General features: G+C 31.8%; 1 long non-coding RNA gene across 9 annotated transcripts; it reads left to right on the top strand.

The window, feature by feature from the left end:
- Window positions 1-204: 204 nt before the first annotated feature.
- Window positions 205-3489, top strand: LOC122590295. Of its 9 annotated transcripts, none has more exons than XR_006322450.1 (5): window positions 205-389; window positions 1673-1717; window positions 1864-2050; window positions 2987-3116; window positions 3263-3489. It is a non-coding gene; the product is annotated as an uncharacterized LOC122590295 (long non-coding RNA). The 9 variants fall into 9 exon arrangements; XR_006322447.1 differs by having other exon boundaries at window positions 1849-2050; XR_006322448.1 differs by lacking the exon at window positions 1673-1717 and having other exon boundaries at window positions 206-389; window positions 1849-2050.
- The last annotated feature ends 4261 nt before the right edge of the window (window positions 3490-7750 follow it).

Here is a 7750-nt window from a genome sequence, read left to right as displayed (position 1 = left end):
GCTATAAATGAGTTTTTAATAAAAAACAATTCAGTAGTGGGTTCGAACCCATGACCTCCGAATTAACGTAGAGTATATCCACCACTTGAACCAACCTTGGTTTTGTTTGGGAAGTGCAAACCCAAAGTTGATAAACGTCATACCCTAAGAATCGGATCTCTAAGTTTAGTAATCAAATATTTGTGATTCATGTAACGCGATTTAGTACAGAAACAAATATCTCGCCTCCTCATATTCTTTCCATGAAATACGTTGCTGGTGAATACCTAAATTTTAGGGATTTAGGGTTTTAAAGTAGATAGATACGATCAATATATTTATCAAGATTTCAGCATTCAAATTTTTTCTATTTCCACAGTCAAATTCACACTTCCGATCCTTTCTTCCAGGTTTGTTTTTTCGATCTCATTTTTGTCTGTTTCAATGTATCTGTATATTAGTTTAATCTTTATTTGTAGGTTTGTAAATATAAATCATGAATATGGATTTCGGTATGGGCTATATCATTTGAATGTAGGTTTTGGGTTTCGTATATTTGATTTAAGTTGTGTTTTGGAGATATTAATCATAAATTTGCAGGCCTCACAATATGCAACTTACTTTGTTACTGTTATTTAAATCAAATATGATTTTCTTAATACTCATGACAACTAAATATTATTTGATGCGGTTGGCCATCTTTAATCCATAGGGCATCATCTTTCAGTTTCAGGGCCATGTTCATGTAACTTCATTTACTTCATATCTATATCTATACCTATATTCATATGTGTATATGTATGTATTTTTTTTACATGAATAGCCATATATAAATTCATGTTAGGTTTGAAGCTATTCATTTTATTGGTTATGTGTAATTATTTAGTAGATTCTAGGTTTTTAATAAGCAAATTACGATTGTAAGAACTGTAGATCCTGGTGTTGAAAGTGTACGTTTGTCAATTTTGAAGTCGTAAAGCATCTGATCATCACTTTATATATCATCTAAAGAACCCATATTCTCATGTATTGGGATCATCATTTTTGTGACCAAAGTCTGAAAATATGAGGTTTCTCTGATCAATAATGATTTAAGGTAAAGAAATCAGACAATCTTTATGCAAATGACATCTACTTTATGCCTCGAGTTATGTTTTTACCGAAATTGCTGCTCTGGTACAAAGAGACTTAAGGGTAATTCTTTACCCTCTAGAGCGCAGTTGACTAAACATTTTTTATGTGTAATTATACTAATGACTTTAGTTGATTAAACATTTTTATGTGTTGTTGCTATAGTTCAAATATGTAAGCTTTAACGTTGTTTATGATCTATATAAACTATAATGACTTCAGTTGATATTATTGAATAGACTCTTAGCTCTGTTATGATATTTTTCACGATACGCTTTGCATACTCTTATGTTTCTTAGTTTCAACTTCTATCGAATACTTCTATTTTCAGGCGAGTTGACGAGTCATTAGTCATAGTGCATGCATATGTCTCTACCATTAACATTGATCTTTGGACATGTGAAAAAAAATCAGTATCTTATTAATAAATTTGTTTTAAGCACTTGTGCATTTCTTAACATTGGTATGTCTTCACGGAGATCCTAGCCAAATGATTTAAAGAAAGCCGAAATTGACATTCTCCGAGCTAAAGGAACCTTCATTTGAAACTTCTAAATTTCAGGCTCTGTAAAACACAAGAGTTCAGCAGATTTTGTTAAATTTACCGGTAATCTCATGGTGTTCCAGATTTGCTTTTTAGCTTGGTTAACGTCTGAATTTATCACTCTAAGATTGTTAAGAATTCTGAACTTCGTTGTATCTGACATAATGGTTTTCTTGATGTTTTGGTTATTGAAGTATCAAATCGTGCAGGAATGAATTGCAGAATATATTTTTGGCTATACAACTCATAATGGCATTACCTAGGAGATGGGGAAGCTAATATATTTGGTCTGACTTTTCTCTCGCACTAGGTGGTTGCCTTCTGCCGTGAACGTTTCTCAACAAATAAAGAAGCTTTTCGTAACAAGAAGTTTGACCTTGTGATCAATGATTTTAAGTAAGCCCTTAACTAAGCATGTCTTATTATCTTTACGATCGGGCAACTCTATTAAGAGTTTAATAGTAACGATAGCTGTAAGCCAAGTTTTAATCTGGTCAATTCCTAAAGATATTGGGTCTAAAAATAGTGGTTTGGAAGAAATAAAAAGAAGCTTTTAGCAACAAGAAGCTTGACTGTGATCAATGATTCCAAGTAAGCCCTTAACTAAGAGCTAAGATGGGAAGGATAGTATTAAACCAAGTTTTAAGCAGGCCCATTCTTAGACAAATTGGGTAAGCAAGATGGTTAGAATAAATAATCAAATTCTATAATTGAAGTAGTTGCAAATTTAAAAATTTGACATCTAGATATATGGATCTTGGTTATTTCATATTAATGTTACAAGGTGATCTCAAATAAGGCCTTTCAAGTGTTGATCTTGGTTATCTAAATTTCTCTATATGTTGTGCTTTTTGGTGGTGTACTTTTTCATATTTGGTTTTGAGTTTTTTGGGTTCCATATTACTCTTATATTAGTGTCGTTTAGAGTTTTTAAATCAACATGTTTTGATGAAGTTAAGGTATATGTTGTATTATTTTCAAATGATACCAACTTCCATTTACTACTTTTTACTTCCAAATTAAAAGCTGGCCAGGTAATGGTGACTTTTGCATCCTCTCTCTCAAATAACTATATATGCAGAAACTAAGCATATAGCTCATATAGTGTTCTCTTTTACAGTTTACTACAAATTGGTCGTAAAGTAAGGTTTATGTTTAGATGGTTTAATTATATAAAAGTAACTAATGAGATGCACAAATTGTTTATTACAAATTGCTTATATTGTCGCTACACTGAAGTCTTACAAGTTACAAGTAGCTAGATTTTAACTCAGTGGATTTCATATGAGTTTGATCTATTTGACTTCTCACTACTGAGTTGGTGACATATAGCTTTGAAGAAGGCATGGCATATAGTTTTGTTTTGAAGGTTGGCAAGTTAAAGAACTACTTCAATGAAGTCTTCGATAACAATCATTGGTTAAGGTTCAGGTTTATACTCCGTGATGCATGTCATGTGGAGGTATGTCTTGTCTTGCTTGGTCTTCTGCAAATGGAGTATCTTTATGCTCCGTATAGTAATGTTTTTCTACACATACATACTCATGCTCTGTTTTGATTGTCCATATCTAAGACTAACACTTTTATAATTACTATGTTTCGACCCAGGGATATTGATTACCGAGATAAACTTGAAAGGGAGCAAAAATAAACTTCATTGATGTTGGATGAATGACAATAGATTCTTCTTTATGGAAATAAAATAATTGACGTTATGGGATTTTCATTTATTTATTTTTATTTTTGAAGTTCCATGTAATATCATAATGAGTGACAAAGTTTTCTTTTTTTTTCCTTTGAATGTAAGATGTTGTCAACAAAGCAAATTTGGTCTATCATTCCTACTTTTATGTTTTATTTATTACTATTAAAATAAAGTAGGAAATCTAGCAATTGGCAATAATATTTTGTAATAGTTTGACGATAGGGGATGCTTCTATTTGTTATGTATGTTTCAAAGGTCTTTTGGAAGTGAAATACTTGAAGGGTATAACCTTTTCATATAAAACTTTGTCACTTTTTTCTTAGAAATCTCTTAAAATGTTCATACATTACGTCGTTTAAGTAATATTGAAAATTCGTCTTAAATAATATCTCAAACATCAAGTATATCTACATAAATACTATCTTATCATTTAAGGCATTTGTTTATCTTTTAAAATGAAATGATTGCTAAAATATGAAGGCATTGCCGGATAATTTAGTTAGATTAGCACGGTACCTGCGTAATGCAGCGGTAGTCGTGACGGTGGTGGTAGAGGCGGCAGCGAGTGACATGGATAATTGATTTAAAGGTTAATAAGATATTTTTAAAGTCAAATTGCTGATAGTGTAATTTAATCATTTGGGTATTTCAGATAACTTTTAAAGGGGGTTGTTTGTAAATAAAAGTTAAATTAAAAAAATAGAGATGTTTTAGGTATATAAAGTGATGATTAGATTTAAAATAAAAGATGTCATTTTACTTTATAAGGGATTATAGATATGATGGTTTTTAAAAAAAAATTGAGAGTGAGAAGAAGCGGAGGGGAGGGATTGCTCTTTTATTGAAGTGTATAGAGTATAGATACTTATTCACTTTTCGTTATAAATATATATTTTTTTATTGTATGTCATTCACGATAAATTATATAGAAAATAAAAAAGCCCGGTGCAATGCACGGGTTTCACCTAGTTATCTACATTTTCAGTTTGTAAAAAGTTTGAATTACCTTTTACCCTTCACAATATAGTAACTAAATAGATTTTCTTTAAACAATATTTCAAACTTTCCAACGTTCTTAACTAACACATTAATAGTCAAATTATCTTTGAACTATTTCTGTTTATGAACGGAAATTCTTAATAATAAAAAATCATTCAAAATATGATTAAAAATAACTTAGGTTATTACTAAATAAGGATAAACATATAAAATATGATAAGTTAATTAGGATTAGGATCCTCTAAAGTTGATTCATCTTTATAGGTAAAGTTAGACCAACATAGACCATTGGATTACATCGAGGATGATAGCAGAGAGAATAATTGATGGCACATTTTAAAAGGACTACATCTAAGAAAGGTTAAAGGTTTTCTTCGATTATTTGTATGAAACTTAGGAATAGTCTCTCTACTTTGGCAAATGTACGATTGTCTACATCTCAACTTTCTCATATACCGCCAAGATATTAGACCCAAAATCCATAAAAAGGCAACATTGGGTGTTTATTTTACAAATTAAAAGGAATGGATTATTTTTAAAATAATATCATATTATTTGTAGTTTGTTATATTTTTTAAGGTAAAACAAACATGGTGTACTTTGTAGCGCTAAATTAGTTACATACTTTATCTCCAAGTTTTGGTAGATAAATTCCCAATCTTGTGTAAATTAATGGACATAGGATGAAAAGATACGCAAGAATGCAAGATGATAGTTAATATGTGTTATATTGCTTAGAATAATAAAAAACAAAAGATATAAAAAGTAACATCACAACAAAATTTTATGTCATCAAGTGGTAGGAAAGGAAAATAAGTTAATGCTGAATGACGCATTTTGTGGGTTTTGAGCTTCAATACTTTGAAGGTGTGTGGGGAGGTTAAGATGTAGGTAGACCTTACCTCTACATAAGTTGAAAATCTGCTTTCATATTCTACCTAAATGGTAGAAAAGGCCCTTCAACCTTTGCATGGGATGAGGATCGAACCATGAAATATGTATTCAGAAACCAGAGTAATTACACTGATCCGAACCATGTTGCTTTAATTAGTATATATATATATATATCTATACTGATATTTTATCAAGCATGGGGAAATCTCAATTAGTACATTAATTAAAAAAGGGTTTTATTAATGACAGCCCTTAGGGCTGTCAGTATAGATTATTTGGTCGCATTAAAATTTGTACTTTGTCATGCGAAAATTTAAGGGGCGGTTTTTAATGTATAAAGTACAAGTTCTTATGCGTATAATAACCTTTTAATGACAACTCTTAGGGCTGTTATTATCATTTTCTATTAAAAAAATTACAAATGAATGTTTTAAACCATATGAACCACAAATAAGAAAATGTAAAACGCTCAAACATGGACCAAACAAATCCGAACCATGTACGAAATATCAATTGGCAATGGCCTGCATACCCACCCAAAACAAAAAAAAAAACGTATGTCACATTGTCACATGAACTAAGAATCACGAACCATAATCCATGAAACGAAGGAACCAATAAAAGCAATCCACGTGCCACATTAATCGATAATCTTGACTTACGGTCCACTAAACACGCAATAACCACAAACTTCAACATACAACCCCTGAACAAAAAATCTAAACATTTCAATACTGGTTTTCTTTTGGGGTCAAGTACATTTAAACCAACATTATAAATATTTTCTGTGTAAATACTAGCATAGTAACATATTTTGATTTTTCTTATATAAGTGTGTAACTTATTAATTATATTGGTTTACGCATATGTAGCCATCTTTTAAATTATGAATCATATTAAAAACCAGATTATGAGTATTCAAAACGTTATATAATCATATGACGTTTTATCCTGAACCGATTAATTTACTACGCTTTAATCAATTTTACCAGTTTTATTTACACCTCTAATGGTGAAAGAGTAGTAACAGTTATAAGCAAAAACACACTCAATTATCTGATCCTTTATTGAGATCAACACTAGCCCATTTATAGAGCCTAACAGAACACGTTCAAATGAAAAATAACAGAAATACCTATTCTTAAGGAATACATGGTTATCCCATAATATTCTGTAACAAACTAGACTAACTTAACGTAAATTTAAACAAAGAAAAACGTGCAGCATAACAACTAAGTAACAGCCAAAACCATGTGCAGTCCATGTGCAGACATATGGTGGCAATTTTATTCTTCAACTAAATAACGACTCTTTCAAATCCTTCTCTTAAACTAAAATATAAGCATATTTAGTTTAATTCTTCAAGCTTACGAACACCCAGGAGCATCCTCATCTTCTCAAACGTTTCCAACTTCACAGGCTTTGTCATCACATCTGCAACTTGCTCCAAAGTAGGACAAAATGAGAGATGAATTTTCCCATCGTTCACCAAATTCCTTAAGTAATGATAACGAACATCAATGTGTTTCGTTCTCCTATGTTGAACTAGATTCTTTGATAGCTTAATTGCGGAACTGTTGTCACATGCAATCTTGATTGAGCCCACATCTTCACCTCGAATTTCTTTCAGCAGTCCTTTAAGCCAAATACTGTGACAAGCACAAGCTGTTGCAGCTACGTATTCAGCTTCGGTAGATGACAGAGTGACTATCTCTTGCTTCCTTGAGCTCCAACATATTGCAGCTTCACTTAACAAACAAACATAACCCGATGTACACTTTCTATCTTCAGTGTCACGAGCATAATCACTATCCGTGTATACCTTTAATTCAAACCCACTTTCTTTCTTGTAAAATAAACCAAAACTGTAAGTTTCTTTTACATACCTTAGTATCCTTTTAGCTAAAGCATAGTGCTCTTCTCTAGGATCAAACATGAACCTTGAAATGAAACTTACAGCATACATAAGATCAGGTCTTGTAACTGTCAGGTACATAAGACTCCCAACTAGGCTCTTATATTCGGTTTCATCTACCTTAGCTCCAACTCCGGCCTTAGTGACAATAGTTCCAGGTACTATAAGATTTCTGACCCCATTGCTTTCCCACAACCCAAATCAATTCAATATTTCTCTAGCATACTTCCTTTGACACATACTGATTCCAGCCTTCCCTTGATTCACTTCCACTCCAAGAAAATATTTCATCATTCCCAAATCGGTCATCTCAAATTCCTTCATCATGGACACCCTAAATACTTCACATAACTCTTTGTTGTCACCAGTGTAAATTAAGTCATCCACATATAAGCTGACTATTACACTTCCATCTTTAGTAGTTTTTATGAAGAGAGTATGATCATACTCACTTTTGCAGAAACCCTCCTTCAAAAAATACCTTTCAATACGATTAAACCAGGCTCGTGGTGCCTGTTTTAATCCATATAAAGCTCTCTTTAATCTGCAAACCTTCATTTCTTATCCTTTCTTGACAAAGCCA

This window comes from Erigeron canadensis, chromosome 2 (assembly GCF_010389155.1).
Source record: "Erigeron canadensis isolate Cc75 chromosome 2, C_canadensis_v1, whole genome shotgun sequence".
In the NCBI taxonomy this organism is placed as follows: domain Eukaryota; kingdom Viridiplantae; phylum Streptophyta; class Magnoliopsida; order Asterales; family Asteraceae; genus Erigeron; species Erigeron canadensis.
The sequence above is the reverse complement of the archived record's forward strand: the minus strand, read 5'-3'. Positions and strand labels throughout refer to the sequence as shown.